The 27,234-nt window shown below is 37.8% G+C and overlaps 1 protein-coding gene and 1 long non-coding RNA gene across 9 annotated transcripts in view; both read left to right on the plus strand.

Moving 5' to 3' along the window:
* LOC101147269 (AGBL carboxypeptidase 4) overlaps positions 1-27,234 on the plus strand; it is a 1,515,476-nt gene that overhangs the window by 795,775 nt on the left and 692,467 nt on the right. The gene's annotated exons all lie outside the window — the stretch shown is intronic.
* Positions 9,896-27,234, plus strand: part of LOC129524051 (uncharacterized) — a 45,687-nt gene continuing 28,348 nt past the window's right edge. Inside the window, exons 1-2 of the long non-coding RNA XR_008667697.2 lie at positions 9,896-10,023; positions 15,117-15,192. This is a non-coding gene — a long non-coding RNA (uncharacterized lncRNA). The remainder of the gene's footprint in view (positions 10,024-15,116; positions 15,193-27,234) is intronic.

A 27,234-nucleotide genomic window follows, 5' to 3' on the forward strand; every position in this document is an offset into this window, starting at 1 on the left:
AAATAGAATCTAGAAGATATATGGCTTACTCAAGTAAGTACACAACAGAGCCTTGGGCCCTCATGGGACTGATTTGCAGGCCAATCACTTTCCTGAATGCATTCACACTGCTTCTGTTTGCCTTTACTCCAAAAAAAGAGGATGAAATGTGACAACTTGATGCAGGGAAAAAGCACTGACTTTGCCATCAAATGGTCAAACCCAAATTCAGATCTTAGCTCCTGCCCTTGGGCAACAGGAATAATAGCTACCATTAGTTAATCTTAAATAATACAGAGATTGTGCTATTGTGCTGCTTAAATTCTCTCTCTCATAGCAGACAGGCCAGAACATGAGTGAGAAAACCTAGTATTTGTGGGGTGTGGTGCTGTTATCACTGACATCCTGGAAGGAAGGACCTGAGCCTTACTGATTAGCCACCCCAGTGCCTTTATTTTGCACACAAAGAGACTAAGGGACAGAGAAGTATTTGTCTAAATATTCCAACTACTATACAAGAATGAGTTTTGAACCCAGGCTTTCTAATGTTTTTCCATAATATGAAACAGCCTACATAATAGTTTATTGTCACAAAATGATTTTGCATCATGATATTCTCATAGTTGCTCTAAGAGACAGAAAAATCAGAGATTGTTATGACCATTTTACAGGTGAAGAAACCAGGGCTCAGAAAACGGTCTTACAGCTAGTCAGGGGCAGAGCCAGAACTCAGTCCCAAATTTATGTGACCCTTAGCTATGCCGTTTCCATTATCTACTCCTGATGCATAGGGTGATCAACCTTTCTAGTTTGCCTGGAACTCTGGGCTTTCCTGAGATGTAGAAGTAAAGGCTTTAGTTTTAAATTGGGAATGTCCCTGGAGAAAATCAAGACAAATTGGTTACCCAACTCCTGAGTGAGCAGGGAGAAATGAAGACTTAGGGAGGCAACTGTGGAGACAAAACAGGGAAAAGACCCTGGAAAAATAAAACACAAAGGCCACAAAAAACAAATTGGCATAGGCCACTGATACTCTATAATCAGTTTTATCATTAATCTCCCTGCTTTCTCTACCTGTAGACATCCTGTACACCAATGCTCTTTTATATACCTCAAACTGCACATATTCTCCCTATGCCTGAAATATGTTCCCATGTTCACTTCTCCTTTTTTCCTAGAGGATTTCTATATATACTTCAGGCCTCAAGTTATATACCATTTCTTTTTAGAAAGTTTCATCATTTGAACTATCAAGATGGGATTAGGTGCCCATATACAGACCTTCCTCCTGTCAATGCAATGCTGTGTCATATTTTCCTATGGATTTACTTCCTTCCCTTCAAATGTTAAGTTCCTTGGGGGCATATGACAAATTTATTTTTTGTGTCCCAGTGCCTGCCTATGTTTGGGTAGGCCAACTGTAATATTGGATTGACCATAAGATATCTAATGGATCAAGCAAATACAAGTTTATTTCTTCCACATGAACAGATGGACAGGGCAACTTTCAAACATACCATCATTCAGGAACCCAGATTGACTATCATCTTCAATTCATAGTTTCCACGGTCACCTGGGCATCATCTCTATTCTAGCCAGCCAGATGGGAAAATGTAGAAACAGCCCACATGGGAGCTTTCTATTAGTAGTACTGAAAGTGGCTTATATCACTTTCAGTCAAATTTCATTGGCTAACCTGTAGTTTAATGGCCACATCCAACAAAAGGAATTTGTGAAATGACATTTAGCTGTGTGTGCAGGAAGAAGTGGAGAACATGGATTTTGGTAGTTAACTGGTAGAGTCTGCTTTACTTCAAATATTTACTCAAATATTTATTAAATGATTAAATGAATTCATCCTTAATAGCACACATCACATATTATTGTCCCTATAAAGAATTTCCTAATTCTACCCAGAAAATACTATGTCTGAACCATTTTTATGGCACTTAGCTTACTCTGCCTAAATTACAGTTATTTGTGCACATATGTTACCTGCCATCAAAAATTCCAGTTGCAAATTCCTTGAGGACAGTGTCTGTTGTGTGAAGCAGTGAAGTCCAATAGGAAAAGTACTGACTTTGGAGTCATAGAGCCTCAATCTGAGTACCAGTTCTGCCAGTTATTGCAAGTATCCCAGTTCTGCCAGTCTTGGGCACTTTCCTTGGCCCTCTGAGCCTCAGTTGTTGTTATTAATATTCACTCTATTTAGTCTATTTCTTTTAGGCCTCTACTGATCTTTTTGGTTATAAATCAACACCTTGAATTGTCTTTCAATTAGTAGTAACTTTTAAGCATGATAATAAAACCAGATTGGATTTATTTGGGGCCATATGTTTACCTTTTAGGGTAATTAAGTGGTTGGACCAGGAACAGAAACCAGGGATTTCCAAAGGCCATGTTTTTCCCTGTGATTTATGAAGTCAAAGTATGATCAGATATTTACCTCGACTAGATTTGGGGGTTCAGATTTGTGATGATGAAAGAAATAATCAGAGATATGCTCAAAGATTTGTTTTTAAGGATGTTCATGGCAGTGTACATTGTAATTGGGAAAAATTATAAATTATCCAAGTACCCATCAGTAGTGATTGGTTAAATATATTTGGAGCATCCTAAGATGAAGTAATTAAAATCTTTTAAACAAAAGAATATTTTAAAACAAAGCTAAATATCATATATACATTTAATGATATAAACAAATATTTTTAGTGGTTTGAGTGTTTTTTCTCTTTTTTGTGTGTTCTTTTTGTTTGTTCTTTTGTGTGTTATGCAAAATATTTAAAACTAAATATCATTGCTTTCATAATTTTAAATTTATTTATGATTAACAAAACAAAAAACCATAAAGTCAGCAGTACACTCTGACTTCCTGTAGTCCTTTTTTTTTTTTTTATTTTGAGACAGAGTCTCGCTCTGTCACCCAGGCTGGAGTGCAGTGGCACCATCTCGGCTCACTGCAAGCTCTGCCTCCCGGGTTCATGCCATTCTCCTGCCTCAGCCTCCCAAGTAGCTGGGACTACAGGCATCCGCCACCATGCCCAGCTAATTTTTTTGTATTTTTAGTAGAGACAGGGTTTCAACGTGTTAGCCAGGATGGTCTCGATCTCCTGATGTCATGATCTGCCCACCTCAGCCTCCCAAAGTGCTGGGATTACAGGCTTGAGCCACCGCGCCCGGCCAACTTTCTGTAGTCCTTTTACGCAGATCATATTCTTCTTGAGTCCAAAGTTACTCAGATTATTAATATTAGAAGGACCCTTGAATTTAGGGTTTATAATCTTGCAATCTCTCCATATGTGCCAACCAGATGTGGGTCTGATCAAGTTTCTGTCTTTTAGTTTCATAAAGGCTTTATCAAGATATAATTAATATACTATATAGTTCACTTATCTGAAGTGTACATTTAATGGTTTTTAATATACCCAGAGTTGTGCAACCATCACTGCAATTAATTTTAGAACATTTTCAACACTCCCCCCAATGGAAACCTTGTATGCATTAGTAGCTACTCCCACTTACCCAACCTCCCAGAATTTATGATGGGGTTACAATCTGATAAACCCATCATAAGTTGAAAACATTGGAAGTCAAAACTGCATTTAATACACCTAACCTACATCATAGCTTAGTCTTTCCTACAGTAATGTGCTCAGAACACTTAACAAAAGCCTATAGTTGTGCAAAGTCATGTAACACAAAGCTGATTTTATAATAAAGTGTTGAATGCCTTATATAACTTATTGAATAGTATAATGAAAATGAAAAACAGAATGACTGTATGGGTACTTGAAATACAGTTTCTACTAAATTTGTATCACTTTCACATCATCACAAAATCAAATACTCCTAAGTAAAACCATCATAAGTTAGAGACTGTCTGTATTTTGTTCTGTGTATGGTATATGTGTGTGTGAGGTGAATGTGGTATGTATGGGTTTATGTGTATGTGTATGAGTGAGTAATGTGTATGTGCACCTGCATATATATGCCTCTTTTGCATCAGATTCAGGCTGGTGACACCACTTAAATACTGCACTTTCTGCATCTCCCAAAGAAAGAGTCCTGCTGAGACAGGTCTTGCTTGGTAGCAGCCTGCATTCCACCCTATGATCTGCTGCTAACTAGGCAGTTGTGCTGGTGGTCCCCCAGGGTCTCCAAGATCGAAGAAAAACAGTATCTCTAGCAAAGTGGTCTGGGATAGGATCCAGTCTTGGAGTTTCGACTGCCACGAGTCTCCTAAGTATTGCGCTTAATTATTATAGAGAATTTTGAAGAAGACAAACTCCTTCCCTAGCAATTCACCTTTTCTTCCTGATCCCTCTTTATGAAACCAACTTCTGAAGCCAAGTTCTACGACTTACTTGTTGACCGACTGAGCAATTTGTGTAACTTTCCTGAGCCTTTGTTTCCTTAGATATAAAATGGAACCAATAATATCCTTCTTCCAAATCTTACTGTTTAAGAATTAAGGCTATATGACCCTCCTTAAATATTGTAGCTATAAGAATTACTGTTCAATTTACTAATTTTTCATAAAACCCTACATAGTCTCCAGAACCTAAGGCCAATCCATGAATGTCTGCTTTTATTACCAGACCTGTTTTTTTTACCCATTCTAGAAATATTTAATTTGATAGAAGAAATTAATAAGGGTATTTGGATCATAAACAGAATACTTTTTGCTCTTTGGCTTATGATCAAGTATATCAGAAAGAATAAAATGATTTAACTGGAATTCAGATGTGCTTTAATATTAGGGAGTTGGAGGTGGGGAGGAAAAAACATAAGCTCACAAAATAGCACATTATAAAACCCAGTCATTGAAAGAAGAAGTAACTGAAATAGAAGGGATAACCTCCCACTCACTCTAGTGAGAAGAAAAGGAACAATTAAAATGAATATATTAGGGAGAATATTATTTTTGTTTCAATATTTCCATTATATTTCCTCCAATTATGTGCTGGATAGAGTTCTTTAGTGCAACTGAAACCCCAAGATAGATTTAAAAAGAGTGAATTGAGGAAGATAAAGCCAGCTCTCTTTTGCTAGGCAGAGGGTGAGTTTTCCTGACAAAAACAAAGCGGATGAGACACTAAATGTGGGGAGGATATATGTAGTTCTCAGTGAATCAACAGTGATAAGTCTCTGGAGGCTCTACCCTTTGTTAAACTTCTCTTTCCAAACTGGATAGTATAAAAAGATTCTTTATACACTGCTTCTTGAGAGGGCATGTGGGTGTATGGTAAGGGAGAAGGGGAAGGAGAGAAGAAATTAGCATCCTTAAAATTCTTACTAAATATAGATTTTCAGATTTTGGAGAGACCTTAATGGTCACCTGACCCTAACTCTCAATGAACAAATGGTAAAAACAAGGCTCAGAGAGGAGAAATGATCTGCCTGGAGGCACATAAGCAAGGTGGACAGAACCATGTCTGGGACTTGAGTCTCCTCTCAGGCCAAAGCCGTACTCCTAAGCTGAGCAGCTACATGGGTAGCTTCAGTCCTGGACTGAAATAGATATGAAGACAGACCCAGGTGTGAAGACAGGCTCTACCTGGTATCAGTATGGCTCTTGACAAGTTGCTTAATATCTCTATGCCTCAATTTTTGTGTCTATAAAAGATTATTATATCTAGCTTTTGGTGTAATTGAGTAGATTAAGTTAGATAAGGTGGGGTGAGTCACCCATTGCAGCATGACAGCTGCTTTCCCTACACACCTGCCTTTAGTTTAGACCTTATCCTTCACACCAGGCATGGTTAGTTTTCCAGGGCCTCTTAGCCTCTTCCCAGCCCTGGTGTTGGCCTAGTGCTATGAGAGCCAGCCCCAGCCAGTGCCAAGTCACTTCCCAAAGCAGATCTGGTTACTCATTTGTCCTGCTCAGCATATTTGTGTTCCCATTACAGCTCAGGCAGTCTTCAAAGGTCAGGACCCAAATACTGACAGGTCTTTTTTTGAATTTGATCAAGGAATACAAATGTTTTTTTCTGATCAGAAGAATTTTACAGATGACTGATTCCCACTGACCATGTCATCCTACCCTAATTTCAGGCTATTTCTGGAGCTGAACATTTGCTGATAAATATGCCGAGAACCTGCGTGGTTCTTACCCTGCTTGCTCCCAGTTGTTTCTTTAAACAGGACCATGTGCAGGTAGTTTTTCTAGACTATGTTGGCAACCTTTCATAAATGACTTGTATTAGTTCTTTCCTTCCTTACTCTTTTTAAAAAATGTTCTTCCTTTCTAACTTCTTTTCTGTGTTTAGTAAAGAGCTACCAAAGGCAAATACTTTTGTTAGATGTAGACATCGAATAAATCATATATCTGTGGCTTACAGTCTAAAAGGAATCTATTTATACTACACCTTGGTTCATGGTATGCACAGGATGCCAGGGAAAGAAAGAGGAAGGTGCACAGCCAATTTTTCACAGGTTGTTAGGGAAAACTTATCTGAGAAATTGGCCTTTGAGTTGAGTCTTGAAGAAGGAGTTGCAATTTGTGAGTTTAGCAAGCTGGGGAAATGGATCCCTGGCAATGGGAGGGGTATTGCAAAGGCATGAGACAGCATGGTGTGTTTGGAAAATAATGAGCAGTTTTGGCTGGCTGTAATACGGCATGCTGAGAATGGAGAAGATGAGCTGAGCTTGGGTCCTGTGCTAGGTGATGAGGCTGGAAATTAGGTTAGGAACATATTGCTGTCTGTGAGTTCCTTCAGGAGGAGACAATTTTGCCATCTTTATACTCTCAGAGAGCCAGAAACTGTAGATGCCCTGTGAATGTTGTTGAACTGAACTGAGCCACCACCATCTTTCTTCACAATTACTTCCTGACCTCCTAACTGACCCCTGCTTTTACCCTTGTATTCACAGTCTGTTCTCCACAGTGGCATGATCTTTTAAAACACAAGTCACATCACTGCACACCTCTACTCACTTCATCTCTTACCACTTTCCCCCTTGCTCACAGCAATCCAGTTTCACTGACCACTGCTGTTCCTCGAACATGCCAGACACAATCCTGCCTTATGGCCTTTGCACTGGCTGTTCCCTTTGCCTGGAAAGTTTCTAACTTAGATATTCACATAGCAATTCCCTCACCTCTTTTGACTTTACTCGTATTTATCCTCAATGGCATCTACCCTACTTATCCTATTGAAAATTTCAAAGCACGTCCACCTCACCATTATTGCTCCCTCTTACCCTGCTCTATTTTTCATTTGTTATAGCCTTATCATATTCAAAGGAACATGTATAATTTACTTTGAAAATTTGTTATTTATTGCCTGTCTTCTGCTAAGTGTAAGTTTCACAAAGTTAGAAATCTTTAGTTTGTGTATTGATGTATCCTAAGCACCTAGAACAGTGCCTGACAAATAATAAGTGTTCACAAAATATTTATAGTATGACCTTTAGTAAATATGTACTGACTACCTTCTCTGTAGTAGGTATTTTATACACATAAAGATTAATAACATATTTCCCTTATGCTTATGTAATTTTCAGGCTTTTAAGGAAGACAGGACTGATACATGTTCCTCTGTTCTAATCTAAGACGATAAATGCCACATGAGAAGATGCTATGGATATCACAGTATAGAGATCTTTGAATTTGGGGCTTCTCATGTACTTGAGTGCTGGAAGGGTAGGATGTAAGGAAGGGACAGGGAGTAATCTACAACAACATAGACTGCAGAAGACAGGAGACTCTTGAACAGGAGCTCCAAGCTCCTGCCACCAGCATAATAAAGGTATGGCTGAAGATTAGAGAATAGGGCACTGCAGCCATGAATATTGAGTGATTGTTTAATGTCATGCAGCTAAGTCAGGGGTCTTATGATGAGATCAGAACTCAGTTTTGCACCTAGGAAAATATTGATATTGTATTAAAATTATTTCTACATAAACCATACAACTGATTCCTAAGAGGGTTTGTTATGTAAGAAATTGTAGAATATGCTAAATAAGCTACAGAAGACGACTGGATATAGACATAAGCCTTCTTTATAGTACAGAGTGGTTTTCATTGCAAGGTGAGGCTATACCAACTTGCAAGCTGTTTGACTGAATGGGCTCTTACTTGGGGAAAAAAGGACAGGATCAGTGATCAGATATGCACCTGAGAAATCTTATTCTTGCAGAAGAATGGAAGATGACTTTTTTGATGAATCAGGGATGAGTTAGGACACATTCGTTGTAATCCAGGTGAAAAAAAATGTTAAGAGTCTAAATTAGATGTGTGGCACCAGGGATAGCAAGGAAGAAATCGTTTTGTTCATCCTATCTACATGTTATCATTGAATGCCTATTGTGTATCAACACCATTGTTGGTGCAGAGGATGAAATGATGAGGAAAAAAAGAGATTTTGTTCTTATTATAAAACTGAAAGTCTAATAGAGGGAACAAATATTATTTAAATAAATACAAAAGAAATATATAATTACAAAATTTGATAAGCAATATTCTATGGTCTGAATGTTTGTATCTCTGCAAAATTCATGTGTTGAAATCTAATCACCAAGGTGATGGTAATAGGAGGTGGGACCTTTGGGGAGGTGATTAGGTAATTTGGGTGGAGCCTTGGTGAATGGGATTAGTGCTCTTCTAACAGAGGCTGCCTCTTCCTCCATGTGAGGACACAGCTATAAGCAGGGAAAGGGCTCTCACCAGACGTTGAGTCAGCCCTCAGTTTGACCTTGGACTTCCTGGCTTCCAGAACTGTGAGAGATAATTTGCTATTGTTTATAAGCCAGTTAGCTTATGATATTTTGTTAATAGCATCACAAATGGACTAAGACAACTTTAAAGGACATGTACATATTTCAAAGATAGAAATTTGAATTTAAGGAAGGACCTAGTGATTGGGAAAAAAGGGGACTAAGGAGTTTGGGAAGACTCTTAGTTGTTTGTTTAGGGGCTAAAGTAGAAGATGGTGCCATTCACAGAGGCAGTGAAAGAATAAGTATTATTGAAGGACAAGCAGGTTTGAGGCGAGGGAAAGAAATTTGTCCATTTTTGCACAAGAACTTCTGAAGCATTCAGGTAAAAGAATCCAGCTGCACTCAAACCTATAAATATGGAGATCAGGAGAGACATTAAGGAAGGGTATAGAGATTTGTTGTTAGTAAGACATGGGTGATGGTTCAAACCACCTCCAGAGATGTGATGCTTTCCATAGCAGCTCCAATAGGCATAATTACAGAGAAGATCATTAAATATTCAATATTGCTTATAATAGATAAAATCAATTTTGTCTAATTTCCCTAAATATTAATATCTTTGTGCACCTTAATCCTTTCATTATCATAAACACTTATTCAAGTTAAGTATTGTGCACACACTTATTTTTCAGGATTTTGCTGTTTTGCATCTGATCTCACTATGCATTAAGGCTGGAAATGTGAATGAATTGAAAATGTGTGGCACTAATAGATTGCTTTTGCCTGCTGTTGCATTGCCTAAAGATACTGACAAGAAAGAGTATAGACTTTGTTAACAGATGGACCTGGGTTTCATTTCTAGTTCTGCTTTCCAGCTAAGACAGACAAACTACTTAATCTCCCTGAGCCTCAGTTTTCTCATCCTTAAACTTAAGATTATCTTGAGAATTAAAAGAAGATAACATAAAACACTCAACATGGTGCCTAGTTATTAGAAACCAGTCAGTAAATCCTGTACTGATGTGAATCTAGTTCTCAAGCTGATTGCTGTCTTTGTACTGAGCACCTTTCATTACTGTAGCTCAGACACTACTGGCTCCGGATTGGCTTACAGTAAACTAGTAGGAGAGTCCAATATGATTCTTGGTGACCACTAGCTCTTGTAGCCCCTAGGAAATGGAACATATATCTGACATGACCTTATAATCCAAAGGAATCCAGTTTGCTTATGTCATAGTTGGCCCACACCGGAGTTTGCCTACTGAAAATTAACTTCCAGTTAACTGAATTCTGTGAGCCGTGCCAATGTAAGAATAATGTACCAAAGCCAATTTGGCAGCTCCTCTTAGCTTCACCCCACCTGGAGAGCATATCCTTGTTAAGGTAAGTGGGATCAGCATGAAGCAGTCCCACCTTGGGTCTGGTGGAACTCTGTGATTAATCCACCTGACTGGAAGCCTGTGTAATGGCTTCTCTGCATAGTTCCTTTGTATTTTGTTCTGGCTATCACTGGAGCAAGCTAAATAGCGTGTATCTTTGCAGTTGTGGCCCTTTCCATTTTTAATAATGAGATATTGAGCAGAGCATTCTAAGATATGCAAGAGAAGATCATTTCTATTTCTTCACTATCAATTCAGTTCCACAGATATTTTCTATGTTGATATACATAAGGTCTCTGATTTTGAGAAAGTTATAGTCTAGTGGGCAAGAAAGAAACTTAAATGAGTTCAATATTGAAGGTAGGATTTGTGCATAATTCTTCACCCAGTAGTTTGCATGTAGATATACCCAATAAATTCTGGTTGATTGAATGAATAAACTAGTGAATGAAAGGAGTCAATAATGAGTCTTACGGCCCTTCTTATTTTTCCGTTGTTATCATATTGGCATCATCTGACTGCTTTGCTTTCCTTTTAATAACTTTCCCACTATCTGCTCTTTTATTACATGTACAAGTGTAAGTACACAGAGAAGTATTCATTTGTACATGGGCACACAACCACATGCGCATACGTATACACTCTTCAGATGCTGGATGTATCGTGAACCTGATTAAAAGGCTCAGTGCTACAATTCACTGTCAACTTACCCCAACCCCACTTTCTCCTTTGACTCCTTTTTTAAGTGAGCCATTTTTGGACTGTGAATCCCTAGAGAGTAGAGACTGTGTCTCTCTACCTTTGGTGTCCAGTACAAGGCCTGCTGCAGAGCTGGCCCCATGTTATTTTGGTTGCACAGCAGAGAGAAACTGAGTTTTTTGGTACTGCTGAATCCTAAGGCCAATTCGAATGTTTTTTTTTTTTTTTTTTTTTTTTTTGAGAGGGAGTCTCGCTCTGTTGCCCAGGCTGGAGTGCAGTGGCGCAATCTGGGCTCACTGCAAGCTCTGCCTCCTGGGTCCACACCATTCTTCTGCCTCAGCCTCCCAAGTAGTGGGGACTACAGGGGCCCACCACCATGCCCGGCTAATTTTTTGTATTTTTAGTAGAGTTGGGGTTTCACCATGTTAGCCAAGATGGTCTTGATCTCCTGACCTCGTGATCTGCCCGCCTTGGCCACCCAAAGTGCTGGGATTACAGGCATAAGCCACCGCGTCCGGCCGGCCAATTGGAATTTGATGTTATCAGGCCTGGTGTGTGAGCTTTCAAAGCTCCTTCACTACTCTTCTGTTTCTTCCAATTTTCTTCTATTTGCTCACTGATGACTGAAGTCCCTTTAATGGATGCATATTCATCTTTACGAAATAGACTTCCCAATGAGAAAGAAAGCACAGACTTCACAGGAAAGAGTCAATGATACAGATTTGTGTCTCTTTAGCCAATATTTTCTGCACGTATGCTATGTGCAAAGCATATTTGATCCTCTCAACTGTCCTTTAGTAGTATGGCAGATGTTCTCCTTTAACAGATATGATAGTTGAAATTCATAAAAGTCCAATTAAGCCCAGGACCACACAATGATTTAATAATAAAGCCTGTATCAGAGCTAGAGAAAGATCATCATCCTCCTTATTGCCATGCTTACTTTCTGAAATTGTCATCATTAGCACAACATGTTACTGTCAGAATCAATGGGCAGACATCAAGGGGAAGAGAAGAAAGATAGAAAGGGCTGGTCAATAACTGATGTAAAACTGCCTAAAATTATTTCCCTTAATACGTAAGAAGTATTCGTGACCTAATTCAGGAACACTTAATGAACAGCTGCTTAGATCCAGAGAACAGAAAGAATCCAGGACTGTTTTCAAGGGCATGCAACCTGAGCCATCATACAGGACCCTGCGTTTAGAAGGGTTGCATACCCAACTTAATAGTCTGCTATCAGTTTGAAATTAATAACAATTTTTGAAAAAGAGGCCTACATTTTCATTTTGCACTAGGCCTCACAAATTATGTAGTTTGTCTTGTAAGAAGTCATTTCAAACACAAAAGAAAGCATCAAAGAAACAAAACATAACAGCTGAGAAGGAGCTAAAATGAAAGAATGGCTGCCCCACATAAACTTTTACACTTGACAGAAAACCTTCTATGCATATACCTGTATAAGAAGCTTTAGAATATTCAGTAAAACAGGAAACAAATATCATTACTGTTATTTGCACTGATAAATCCTCCTCCTTCCCATTATACCACCAAGTCCTGCTTCCTCTCCCCTTCTGTGATACTCTCCTGTTATTCAATATTTTCCTTTCTCTTACCATTTTGGTATTTCCAGGTACCCAACTCTTCATTCCTAAACTTAAAGGCTCAACCTTAAAACCTTCTGAGATTCAACTAACTCTTTTACTGAAATTTATTTTTCTGTGTCCTGAGTCTGAAGGCCCAGGTCTTAACTGATAAAGCACAAAAAGTAATATACAATATATTAAAGATCAATAGCAGCCAAATGTGACTACTAGATCCTGCCATAAGTTCTCACTATTAAAAGGCTCTCCACATGGATATGGGATGTTCTCTCTGACAGGTGAGCTTTTTTAGGCTTCTCACTGTCTATGGAGCTCAGCCACACTTGTTTGAGGATATAGGTCTTCCCTCAAATAAAAAAAACACCATGTCTGTACTCTAGACCCTTGCCAAAAACTATGCTCTGGGTTCAGTATTATCTACTTATTAACAAAATGAGCTACTTTGTTAAATGGTACTTTTGGATGGTTATTTAGAGAATGAGCAGTCCATTTATTACATTTAAATTATATGAATTATTACAAAATAAAGATTTATCGTAAGGAAGCCATGCATTTGGACAAGATTGTTTTGGATGATTTTGTCTAATGTACAGTTGGCTTTCACAGGATTTGTTTTAATGTTTTATCTAGGGAAACCAGAAAAAACAATCTTAAAAAAATGTTCATGTATTTCCTCTTAGGAACTTCACTGATATCACTGGCCATGGCATCTATCAATTTCCCTATATGAAGAGCCACATGAGCTCATTTTAGGGAATAAATTTTGCTTTATTAGATGAGTTTAAGTAAATTTTATATGCAGAACATGCATATCCACAGAATAAGTCTTTATTTTTGTTATAAGTTTCAGGAAATCTGTGGCCAAGTTCATGACCTAAGAATATCTTCTGTATAGGCCCCATGGCCTTTCTGATTGTGCTCTATTTTCCCTGCCTCTAGTTTTGACCTGTTTTTCTAATCTTGCTTTTTTATTTTTAAGTTGTATTCTTTGGTTTTACAATTTTATGGTTTACATTTCTTTAAGTCACCTAAAATGCTTTGTGGAATAAGGTGGGGCATAAAATTATAGTACATACATAAAGACATATAATATGGGTATTATATCGGGGATTGCTTATATAGACAGATAGAAAGGCCATAGATGGAAATTTCAGACCATAGAATGAACAGAATAATAGGTCAAGTGATATTTTTGGTTGATAGAATGGTTCTTGCAATTAAATGATTCAGACAGGCCCTAATTAGGAATTAGGCCCTTCCGTTAGTAAGAGCAATCTTGCCTGCTAACCCTGAACCAGAGCTGAATGGTAAAAAAGAATGCTATGCAGAAGTAGGTATTCCAGCCCTGATTCTTCCACTCACTTGCTCTGGGTCATTGGGTTAAACACTTTTTCTGTGTTTTAGCTTCCAGTGTCTCTAAAAATTAAAAAGTGTATAGGTTTTTATGCTAAGGTATGTCCAGTATACAATAATTTAATGAGGTTTATATTGATCTATCAACTTTTCAGGACAAAAGGAAATACTGTGTTGACTGTAAGACAAAATTCTCTTTCAAAGAAAAAATAAAATGTGAAAAAAATAAATTTTTAAATAGTGAAGATACTTTCCTCACACGGTTTCTCTGAGGATCATCAATAAGACAGTAGATAACAATATGGTTTGTAAACGGTGAAATGCGATGCAAGGGAATATTATGCAAGAGAAGTTCATGGCTATTGATAGTGCATTCTCCTTTGTAAATTCTGCATTTTAGTTTTATCTTTTGAAGAAATTTAATCTTCCCTTTCAAAGAACTTTCTTAGGGATGAGGAAGCCACTTAAATAAATGAAATATGGAGAGTACTATCTTGTAGTTCCATGTGAGCTTGTACTTTCCAGCAATCAGAAGCTGTCAGTGAGGACTTCAGTGCCTCTGAAGGCATTGAGCACTCTGTCTCCTCTAGAGGATGTTGAAGTGGGGATCCTATAATCTCAGGGAGTTAGAGATGACCTTTAAGACTCTGCTATAATGCTTAGATTTGATTGATTCTTTTGTTTTTTTTGAAACAAAAATCTTTCACAAAGCCAAGATGTTTGCCCTTTATGCCATATAGCACAATGGAATCCCGTTAAAACTAAATGCACTGTGAGGAGATACCTCTAAATGCATTTCTAGATACTTCCCTAAGTTTTCTTTAGCTTTAATTTACTGAGCACCTTATTTCTGATTGTGAGCTATTGGAGACCAGGAAATAGGTTTTTGGTTGCGTTCTTTTAAATTTCTGCCCACTATATTTAGCTTAGACTGGGCAGACAAAGGAACCCTCATGAATTCTTAATAATTAAGTGAAAAAGTTACAGTTTGACTGTTTATGATGGTCAAGATCTCCATTCCATGCTTTTCCTGCATTAATCTTCATAGCACAGCAAACCTATGGCATAGGTAATGTTTTTATTTAAAGATGAAGAAGCAGAGCCTCTGAAAGTTTAGGGGTTTTCTTGAGTTCACACTCAGCTTGGAAGTGAGGGAACTGAGATGCAAACCTATATCTTTGTGGCTTCAAAAACTGGTCTCTCTGAGAACTGCAGAGTAAAGAGATTCTTTGGGTCCTAAAGCACCAGACATGCTGACAAGATCTGCTCAGAGCAGAGTAGTTGACTCTCTTCTGAGAACCACCACTGGATGTTGTGGTGGGCAATAGGTGGAAAAAGGGAAGAAAAAGTAATATTTATTAAGCATATATTATATGCCAAGAATTATATTAAGCTCTATCATAGATGTCTTATAATCAAATCTTTTCTATAATTTTTAAAGACAGATATTCTCCTTTTACCAAGGAAGAACGTGAATCTCAAAGAGGTTAAGGAAATTACCCAAAGCAATGTAGATGGTAAGTGGCATAGCCAGGATTCAAAGCAAGTCTTCATGATGACAAGGATCATGTTCATTCCACTACATACTGATGGAAAGAACCTGAACAGGGGAACAATTTTACACAGAACTTATCACACAGGAAAAACAGTGACCTGCAAAAGCAACAGGGAAAAAGGAAGTATAATTCAATTATTAAGAGATTCATCATGTTTAGTTTCCAAGTTCCAATTCATTTTAGCCCTGAGAACAATGAGTTCTGGACAGTAAGACAAAAATCTGTAGCTATTTGAGAATGTATCTGAGACATTGTAATCAAGTTGAACTTTTTGTGGTTTATTTTAAAATACAGCCAATGAATGTTAATAGCTATCTGTGGGCCAGATACTTAGCCATGCTTTACACAGGTTATCTCTGTCCATATGAAAAGAAAAAAAAACAAAAACTAAAATGTTTTGAAGCTACCCTTAGATTATGAGACAAGATTCCTTTTGTTTATTACCTAAACAAAAATAAATGGTTGCAAAGGATTTCAGAGAAAAGTGAGGGAGTGTTGTTAGATTGACTAATGGAAAGCAACCCAAATGTCTTGCTTAGCACTATGTCAAAGGAGCATTTCTGGAATCTCTGACAACGAAACTTTTCTGCTGATTTTCCAAGAAAGTAATGAACAAGAAGTGAGTTAAACACATTGCTTAGAAATTAACTGCTCTTTCAATATGGTCACATCTATAAGCTTTTCTCAGGCCAGCAAATATTCTATTTATTTAGGGACTTTGGACATTGCTATATGATGGGAGGTTTTCTTTTATGTCTGTATTGAATCCTTTGCCTACAGTAACAATATAGGAATCATTTGTCCATGTCAGCCTTATGTGTGTCATGCATTATCTTAAATAGGTTGCACCATATAGTATAAATTTTTTGTCACTTTTCGGCTGCTTTCATGAATATCATGATATGGGGTGAAACTGTGGCAAAACTCAGATATTTTCTTTCAAAAGAAAAGACTGATAATTGTATTGGTATTATAAAAGGAGAAAAATGAGGCATCTCCTAATAAGAATAGAACAATGGATATTAGATTTTCCTGAAGTTAAACTTAAAACTCACTGGGGAGACATATGCAAACTACCTTTAAAGATGCTTCCAGATCCATAAGACTAACAGTAAACTGACATATTTAAAGAAGAATGTGTTGTCCCATGATGGGTGACAATCCTGTGCATCATAGAAAAGGGAGTATACAGTAGTACTGGATGGGCTTCTGATCTGGAAACTGTGATCTAAGTGCCCTTATGGTATAAACCTGTTTTAGGAGCCAGCCATGGGAGCCATGGAGGGTGTATTAGTCCATTCCAATGCTGCTGATAGAGACATACTCGAGACTGGGTAATTTATAAAGTAAAAGAGGTTTAATGGACTCACAGTTCCACATGGCTAGGGAGGCCTCACAATCATGGCAGAAGGTGAAAGGCACAGCTTACATGGTGGCAGGCAAGAGAGAGCTTGTGCAGGGAACTCCTCTTTATAAAACCATCAGATCTTGTGAGACTTATTCCCTGTCATGAGAATGGTATGGGAAAGACCTGCCCCAATGATTCAGTTACCTCCCACTGTGTCCCTCCCATGACACGTGGGAATTATGGGAGCTACAATTCAAGATGAGATTTGGGTGGGGACATAGCCAAACCATATCAGAGGGGCTACTGCAATGCAAAGGTTCTAGTGAGACAGTTAAACTTAATCTAGTGAGTTATTTTTGAATAATCATTTTATGACTGGTACTGAGGGGTGAGCTAACAGGGTGTTGTGAGACAATATAAAGACTACTTAACTAGCAAAAATGACTTGCACCCAAAAGACTTTTGCTAGAGCCAACTTCCTCCCCTATCCAGCTATGTAACTTTGGATAAGTTACTTCACTTCTCTGAGATTCCATTTTCTGACTACTTCTCCAGTCTTACATTCACTACTCTATGTACCCTCTTGCACTTTATCCTCTTAGATTACTGGACTGCTTTTGATAGCATCATTGTTTTTGCCTATGCTATCTCCCCTTCTTTCAGCTAGGCTGTATCTGTTGTTTTCTATCTCCTGGAATCTTGGTGCCTTCCAGGGTTAAGCCCACATTTGCCAATGTCTTGGTCACTAAACACTTGACTGCTCTTGCCAGCTGCCTCTAAAGCTCAATCTGCCTCCTTTTAGCTTGACCCCAGAAACCAGGGTGGGTTTCTGAGGTCCCAGAATGCCTTGCACAAGTGACTCCTTAGTTTCTCAATCTGTTATCAGATAGGTGAAAGGATGACATGAAGATGAAAATACATGTAAATAGTATAGTCTCAAGAGCAGAAACAGAATCAGTAGGGAGAAATTATAGATGCAGTTTGACATTCCTAATAATATCACTAAAGAAGGATTGAATTCCCTTATAAGGCAATCAACTCTGTTCATCAGAGAATGAATGACTTCTGATCACAGAAAGGGGATTTTGCCCTGGTAGGAAGATTGGATTAGAGGGCCTTTAAGATCTCTTCCCACACTAATATCCTAGACTTTTATGATCATCAACAGATGAATAGGTTAGAAAATGACAAATAACAGGACAAAAGTCATAATTCATTCTCCAGACTTAAAGCAGGAAGTTTCAGAAAAGATTCTATCAATGTTGACAGATGCAGCCAAAGATTATGAAGACATTTGTTTATTCACTCATTCAACCATCTTTTATTGAGTGTGTATTATGTTCCAGGCACAATCTTACACACTGGCAATTCAAGAAAAATGAGATGCACTCAGCCACAAAAAGAGCATAGGCCAGTGATTAAGATACATGTAAACAAGTGAATATCATATAATGTGCTCAGTGCTATAAGAAGGACAGAGCAAGTGTAAGGTGGGTGCATAGATCAGAGAGAGAACAACTTTTTATGTAGATTATGATGGTTTCAAAAAGGAATTGAATCTTAAAGTGTGAAAGAGTTAAGCAAGATAAAAAGAAAATGGGAACTGGTCATGCATTTTCCAGACAAAATAATAGCTTTAGCAAAGGCATTGAAATGTAAAAGAGCAAATTATGTTTGGGAAAAATAAGAAAGAAAAACGTAAATGGGGGTGGAGGAAGGGAAAGCTCAGAACTTAGGCTAAATAGGAGGAGGGAAGATTCTGCTAAAAGGTTTTAAACACCAGACTTGATATAACTTAGATTATAAATTACATGACTAGCACAGAGCAGCCACCAAGAAATAGTAGTTCTCTCTCTCTCTACTTTGTTTTCTGTGTATGGATGTCTAGATGGGTTAAAGGAGAAATTGAAGGTTTTATCTCTCCAAGGTCTAATAGGGGCACATGCTTGCTTGACTTCTACATAAGCATGTTACATCCTGGCTCTCTAGTTGTCAACAGTGCAGAACCCTGTTAGGAGGTATTTTGTATGAGAAGAGGTTGCAAGGCTGGCATTAATTCCCAGTGAATGGGCAAAGGACCGAGGGGGAGCCATACGGTTATTGCAAGTGGGTCCCAAATTCATACATGGCTGGGCACTCACTCTCTGTTACACTGAAACGATAGTATATCTCACAAAGATGTGGATTCAAATGGACATTGATAGTATTGTTATTAATAAAATATAAATTCATTTGAAAGCCTTACTGACTTAATTGTAACTTTTTGCCATTGTTTTGTTCTTAGTTGAATAAAAATACAAATAATATTATGAGAAACTTGAGGAAACACTTAAAAGCCCTTTATCTAGAAAATGTGATATATATATACTATGGAAATATATACTATGGAATACTACACAGCCATAAAAAAGAGCAAACACATGCCCTGTGCAGCAACATGGTTGCGGCTGGAGGCCATTATCCCAAGCAAATTAATATAGGAACAGAGACCTAAATACTGTATGTTCTCACTTATAAGTGGGAGCTAAACATTGGGTTCTCATGGACATAAAGATGGCAACAGTAGACACTGGGGACTAATAGAGACGGGAAGGAGGGTGGGGAAAGGGTTGAAAACTAACTTTTGGGTACTAAACTTGCTATTTGTGTGTTAGGATCATTCATATCCCAAACCTTAGCATATACCCATGTAGCAAACCTGCACCTGTAACCCTCTGAGTCTAAAAGTTGAAATTAGAAAAAAATGAATAGAATTAAATAATAAAAGCTTTTGTCTTTGCAGAGATTGGCAACCAGTGGTCTAACTGGGAGAGACTTAAGTTCAAACCCTGACATTGCCACTTAGCCTTGCACTTTCCAGATTGTACTGTAATTTACTGTTAGTATGAGCGTCTCCTCCATGGTGGGGTTCTCAGAGTTAGATATGATCAGATATCTTAAGTCATATTTGTGCTTCCAGAACCTATAATTGATACTGGCAAAGTAACGGAAGTCAGTATATGCTTGCAGATCTCAGATGTTTTATACTGTATCTACTAGCCATGTGGCCTTGAGCAAATTATGAGAGCTCCCTGAATTCTAGTTTCCTCATGATAAATGAGGGATAATAATATATTATGTCACTATCAATGGAGTAATCAACACTTTTGGAATGGGAGGAGGAAAAAATTGGGGGAAAGAGGGAGATGGAAGGATAATGACCACAGGAAGGCAAATTAGAGGACTACTTCAGTAATACAAGAAAGGGATGATGAAGCTTGAGCAAACGCGGTCGAGGTGAAGATAGAGAAGAGGAATTGTAACCCAGCATATTGTGTCCAGACTTGTGCAAAGAGGGGCACCTGTCTGAAGAATCCACAGTGATGGAGGTTCTTTGTTAAAGTTTGATATGGGAAGAGAACGTGAAAAAGAGTACAGAAACTGGCTAGCAAGGAAGATCAGAAACATCGTGAACTCTTGAGAAAAAAGAGAAGTGAACCCTGAGAATGTATAGGAATTCTGGCAGGTCTTTGGCAGTTTACATAACCTCCAGCATATTTAGACATAGGAGTACTGCTAATCAATCAGCAAAAAAACAGAGGCTGTTTACCATTCATTTCATCTTTGAGGAGTGATCATCTGATATGTGCAGGAGGAATATTCATAAGTAACTAAAAGGACTTATTCTAGATTTGGTGCCCTTACATTCAGCCCAGCCCTAGATACTCCTCTTAATTTCAGCTTTGTGTCTGCATTTGAAAAATGATTTTTAAAAGTAGTATGCAAACTGATCAATCATGCAAACAAGGCAAAACTCCCACAGAGCACATGAGGAACAGAACAAAGATTATTTTTGTCTGTCTAGTTAGGATTTGCATATGCTGGAATATTTCTGACAGGTTCCTTGTGGCTCTCCTGAGAGACAAAAAAAATCATGAATCTACATATAAGTAGAAGATGAGAGAATTTCAGTGGAGAAAAATGGAGTGAGATTTTTTACTTTCTCAAGTTTCTATCACAACTGTTTCATGACCCTCAAATTTTAAAATGGCAGTGAATGATGGTGTCTCTGCTGATAACTTCAGACAAATGAGAATAACTTCCCTTTGTCTTCATAAGAAAGAGACGGAGAATTGCTTTTCCCAACTTTCAAAAATGTTTCAGCAACAAATATACTTGATACTCCCTTTATCCCTTACCCACTGCTTCAATCTCAAGGTTTTCAGGTCAAGACTACATTTCAATCTTTTTTCTAAACAGGAGGCTTATTACTAGTCTCAGTCTACCAGCAGATGGTGTGTAAAATTAGTCTTCTGCTATAAACATAGTCTCCAATGTGTCTGGATATAAGGATAAGTGGGGGAACTAAGCAATTTGCATGGTCATGGAGAGCCTTTCTGTACCACAAGCAACTTGACTTGTGCCTCAGTTTTATTGTTTAGCATTACAATTTTCCACAGGACTGGATAAGACTGGTGCTCAAGTCTGGATCTCAACATGTTGAGCTAGAGTTCTGATAAACCTGCCACAGTCAGTCCCACCCCTGGAGAGGCAGAATTCTCTCTCTGTACTGCCGTGAAAGAACTGGTCTCCCAGAATCTTTACCACCTTCTTTTATTTAGCCTCAGACTTGGATCCCATATCCATGCAAATTGTTTACCACATAGGATGCTTGGGACAAAATTCTGCTCCAATTACACCAGCCCCATTTTTGTGCATCGTGTACTGGATGTTAAGTAGGTTACTGGGTTATTTCCCAACCTTTTTCTTCCAGTCTTTGTTTCTTACTATTCTGAATTGCCTAGCATTACTAAAATTATTTCCCAAATAAATTATAAGCCCTACCTACCATGGGCTAGACACCCTAGACATACCCTACTACCATTATACACAGTTCTAACTCTGTTTATGTGTCTGTCTCTCCTGCTAGTCTTGAACTCTGGATAGGGAGCTTTATTACTGTGCTTCCAGGAAAAAGTAGGAGCTTAATAAATTATTGCTAAACTGATTTAAATTTTAAGCTTGAAGAGAGGTGCTTGGCATACAAAGTAAATTAAACTTAAGCTCTTAATGGCTTATACCCAGGTTGGGGGGCCACAGGAACTGTCTGCTATGGTGGGCTGCATCAAATACTCAGAGTCATTTGTGTCTGGTCTGGAGAGAATACCTCAGGATGCAGAGCTAGAGAGATCCCTATGGATTGCAGGAGACAGAGAAATCTTCCTAAGGAAGTATATAAGCTGGCCTGCCCGGATCTCAAACCTCTTAATTCACTCAGAGCACCAAGGAGCTTGAGTTTCTTGTATATTATATTAGGCTGTTTTTGCATTGTTATAAAGAAATATCTGAAGGTGGCTAATTTATAAAGAAAAGAGTTTTAATTGGCTCACAATTCTGCCAGCTGTACAGGAAGCATAGCACCAGCAACTGTCTGGGGAGGCCTAAGGAAGCCTGTAATCATGGCAGTAGGCAAATGAGGAGCAAGCGTCTCACATGGCGGAAATAGGAGCAAGGGTGGGGGGAGGTGTCACACACTTTCAAACAGGCATATCTCATGAGAACACACTCAGTATCACTAAGACAGCACCAAGCCATGAGGGATCTGCCTCCATGACCCAAACATCTCCCACCAGGCCCCACCTCCAACACTGAGGATTATAATTCACCACAAGATTTGGCAGGGATGTATATTCAAACTATATCAGATATACTTCAAAATGCCACATTGATCCAGCAGTCAATATCTCTGCTAATCAAGAAAGGTAAGCCTAAGATAAATGTAGATGTGAAAGGATGAATTTGTTCTCCATTCTGTGCAGCTCACAAATAATTTTAGTAATTATCATATTATAGTACTAGTAGTAATTGTCATATTGTGTTTTATCTATTTACCCTTCTCCACCATTGAAGGAAAGGGACAGTGTTCAGCATAGTCAAAGCCATAGTCCTTTGTAAGTATATAGTAAATATTGTTTAAAAGAATAAATGAAATTCAAACACTGATGATAAATTCCGTATGTGGAAAAATCAGACTGTTCTTTATTTTATAAAATAATTCAATAATAAATAAAAATAAATGCTTTTGCTATTACTTGTTTTAAAAATGGAGTCCTATTATTTAACATGCATAAAGGACGGAAAAGGTAAACATGCTAACCTTACAATTAACCTAGATGCTGTTAATTAATAGAAAACTCAATTATAAGTTTCCTAGCTACCAAGGACTAAAAGCAGCATGATAGACTACACAACTCTATACAGGGCCAAATTAAATAACTTAATTGTTACCTCAGGGGGACAACATTTGGCAGAAGCAAGGGTGTGGTCATCAGTGATCTGAGAGAGTATTGCAGACTACCTCTGAACTACCAGTTTCCTATAATGAAATTTGTTCTTGCCTTGGTTTGGTTTGCAGTAATATAATTAAAGGTTTTCCTTAACACTTTTAGCTTTCATGTCTGAGGGTTAGCAGCTTGTTTAAACATTTGGTTTCATTTGGAAGCCATCTGAAAGTTATCTAATCTATATTCTAGGTGGCAAATATAATTTCTGGAAGATAGAATGCCAGAATTGATAACGTCAGTGTTCAGACTCAATCATAGACTATCTGAGCTGGTGTAATAGCTTATTCAATGGCCACTTATTTGTGAAACTAGTATTTTTATATGCCGTAGCTTTGTTGAATTGCAACTAATGGGATAAATTGGAAGGATAAGATTCATATCTAGTCTAGTGATCAGGGTACTAATTGTCATCCTCTTTTACACGTTATTTATTCAAGATGGATATTTAGAAAATATGAGAGAAAATTTCTTCTTCTTGCCAGTGTAATTTTCTCTGAGCTGGTTTGTATCTGTGACTCAACTGTGAATAGAGGAAATACCGTGACATGGAGACAGACAGATTTGTTTCCATATCCAGACTGCATCACTCACTAGTTGTATGATTGGGGAAGTCACTAAAATTCATTGAATCTTAGTTTCACCCTCTGTAAAATCAGGATCAGAGTAGCTACTTTGCAGGGTTTTTGTGATGATTGAGTGACATCACATGTGATAATACATGTAAAGCTTCTAGTTCATGGCCTGACACAATAGTCGTGTAGCAAATGGTAGCTGCCAGGGTGGTGATGATGATTATCTATTAAACTGGTAGTTTAAACCTACTTCAAATGGTTGTTGTGTGATTTGAAAATGATAAAGCAAGAAAATGCTAAATAAATATGTTATTATTTAAATTCTTACATCTGTGTTTATAGCAGTTCTTATATGCCTCTATTATAATAAGAGTTATTAAATTGCATAGTAGTTAACTACCTACTTGTCTGTCTGCCCTACTACACTGACAGCTTCTTCCAAGGGGGACTGTGTGACATATGTTCAAAAAAATGTGATAAATAAAGAATGAAGGTTTAATGTTTATCTTGAAACAACAACAGTAACAACCACTACTACCAGTATTACTACTGTTTGTTGAGGTATTTTTTTAGTTACCAAGAACTGTGCCTGCATTTTCACATATAATATTTAATTTTCATAAAAACCCTATAAGATTGTTATCCCTATTTTACACATGAAGAACCATAAGTTCAGGGTTGTTGTGATCCTGTTGACAAAACTAGTGTTTTCCTCATACTCTTTGTATTTCTTATGCCTTTTGTTGGAAGCAAACTTTATTCTTTCACTCAATTACTAAAAATTCTGAAATTGTGGGTTGGTTGTGGATGAATGAGAACTGTCTTTCTAAATCAACTGCATGTTTGTGTAATTGAAATATTTTCTGAACACATAAATGAAAAATAAGAGAGACATTTCAAAGAAACTATGATTATCCTATGACAGCAATGGAACAGCTACTAATAAAAGCAATGGGCATTTTAAAAGCAATTACATGGATGTGATGGAATGTTGTTTTTCTATCCCTGAGAGACATCTTGCCTGCATGCTGGGGACGGACTTGGGCACTAAGCAGGACACCCATTCAGCAGGGTACTTCTAAGTGATAGGTGGAAAATTCATTTTCTAAAGAGGAGAGGGCAACATCAGGAAGGAAAAGAATATTATGCTGCTATTTCCATGGTCATATTAAAAACAAAGGTACATAAAATAGCATATCCAGGGTGAAAAAGTAATATACTTTCAAATAACTTAGCTAGAGCAAAGGAAAGGGTAGAATTATAACCACATAGGACTCGCAGCAGGGCTAAGTTGGGTTTATTATTTGTTTAGAAGATTTTCAGGGCTCACCTTGTGTTCAGTATTTGTGTAAGTTCATATAAAGATATTTTATAAGGGAAGGGGCAACATTTATTTTCATTAAGCCAAACAATATGACTTTTTGCCTGTGGCTGTTGGGGGTTGGCAAGGGGTTGGGGAGATTTAAAATGATTAACGCATTTTCAAATAGTTAGGGATGGGGGATTTTCTAAAACATCTTTATCTAATAAGGCCTCCTGAGATTACAAAAGCTTATTAAGGCATATAGCAAATTTTGAGGCAGTTTATTAAAAATACATTTGCACAGTGTTCATATTGTGCTGCTATTGTTTGTGGAGACTGTGAGACAGAAACCTCTTCACAATGTGTATGGAAATATGATACGTAAAATTTCCTGTTTAATTATGCAAGTGACACCCACACTTCTGACTATAGTGGAGCAATCAGAAGCTTAAGAGTCAGTCTTGTGATCAAATCCTGGTATAACTTAGTAGCTGCATGACCTAAGGGAGATACTTTGCTTTGTTCACGTATAACCTGAGAAATAACAATATTTAATCCTTAGAGACTTTTAAAAAATAGATGAAAGGAGATCATGTTTGTACAATGATGCTAAGAATGGGGCCTGAAAATAATAAATACTCAATGAAAAGGAGCTCAATCTAGGCAGCTAGCTGGCACAATCTGGACAATGACCTGGAAAGAGAGTTATCTGGAAACCTATGGATGAATGTCACCACTATGACCACTAGCCAATCTCTCCCCATCTTACACTTTTCACTTGAACATAAACCACTTTTTGTTTAATAGCTATTTATTGAGTATATTCTATATTTTAGGTCCTGGAGATGTATATAGCAGTGATACACTGGGAATACCAATGACTCTCATGAAGTTTATTCTCTTGCATGGATTATTGTACCAGTCATCATATTGGTTTCCCTACCTTTAATTTGTCCCCTTCACATCTGTTTTCCATCTAGTGTTAGTATGAGCTATTCAAAACATGAATCAGATTATGTTGATCCTTTTCTGAAAACCCATGTAAAGTTTTTCCTTACTTATAGGATTCTCTTATTTGTAAACATGGTAGTTAAAATCTTAATAAAGTTCCCAGCTGACCACTTTTGCATAATCTCTAATCAGTCCTCAACTCATAATACCCACTGGCCAATCTGCCCTTCCCTGATCAAGCCTTCACCATTGTTTGTCTTATCTCTGTGAATTGCACATTACCAGACTAGGCTAAACTTTGTTCTTCCCATACCATAATGTCCTCTATTAATGCACCCACTATTAAATATCTTTGCAACATAAATAGAAATAGAGTATCAAAAATGAGGGAGAGGAAGATACTTCTCCACCTTTCCCCCACTGTACTGTGTTATCTATATCTGGGTCCTTCATAGTAAATTTGATGTTGACAGAGGTCCAGCAGAGAGTGACAAGAATTGGGAGTAGAAATTATTTCTTTCAACCAAAATATAATTTAGGAAGAAAATTAAAGTTGGACAGATAGGAAGTTAGTACTTCATCTGTATAGTTTCTTTACTTCTTTATCTGTTTCATTTCAAACTCATTTATGTGAAATGAGATGATATACATTTAATTTCTTAACCAAGTTAGAGATCAGTAATTATATGAGTTTTAAAATATTAAATTGGTGAAACATTTAAAATTACTGGAATATATGTGTTAGTGCTGGATTAAATGATTTCCAGGGTCCCCGTGGGTGAACTTGCTGCTTTTCTTTTACACATGCCCTGGCATTTCTCCTACTAAGACTGCCTGCTTAGTTGTTCTGCCCAGCACTGACTCACTCCCTGCTTCTGGTAATGAAGATTCTCTTCATCTGGTTTTCTTGGAAAACACCTTCAGGTTTGGGTGGTGTGTTGTGTGTGTGCGTTTGCGTATATGCATGCCTACATGCATGTGTGGTTCCGGTAAGAGCTGGATTCTGACATATCACGAATAATTTTCTCTCCTTGGAAGCCAAGTCAGGCACGGCCCTGTTCTGGGTTTCTTTGGAACAATGATTTGAATTAATTTTATTTTTATAGCTTTAAATAAATATATTTAAGTAAATCTGCTCATCACTCATAAAACCAGCAATTCTGTGGGACAAATGCACTATGGTAAGGTGAGAAGATAAAGATCTCTTAGAATGAAGTAAATTCTTGGATCCCCTCTATGTTAGACAACAACCAAGAATGCATCTTCTCTGAGACAGGCATCATGTGTCCACAGAAGGGGCAGCTGTGGTAAACTCCTTGTTCTAGAAAATACATTTTGAATTCCTTGAACTTCTAGCTTTTCAGTGCCTGTTGTCTGAGAGCTGCCTGCAAGGTGGGAGAAGCTGGGCTGTGGGTGGAGGTGATAGGTTGGGGAGTACTGCTGATAGGGTATGACCTAAGGCTTCATCAAAGGCAGACCAAGGAGGCAAGGTCACCTACAAGGAGA

Source organism: Gorilla gorilla, chromosome 1 (assembly GCF_029281585.2).
Source record: "Gorilla gorilla gorilla isolate KB3781 chromosome 1, NHGRI_mGorGor1-v2.1_pri, whole genome shotgun sequence".
Classification (NCBI taxonomy): Eukaryota; Metazoa; Chordata; class Mammalia; order Primates; family Hominidae; genus Gorilla; species Gorilla gorilla.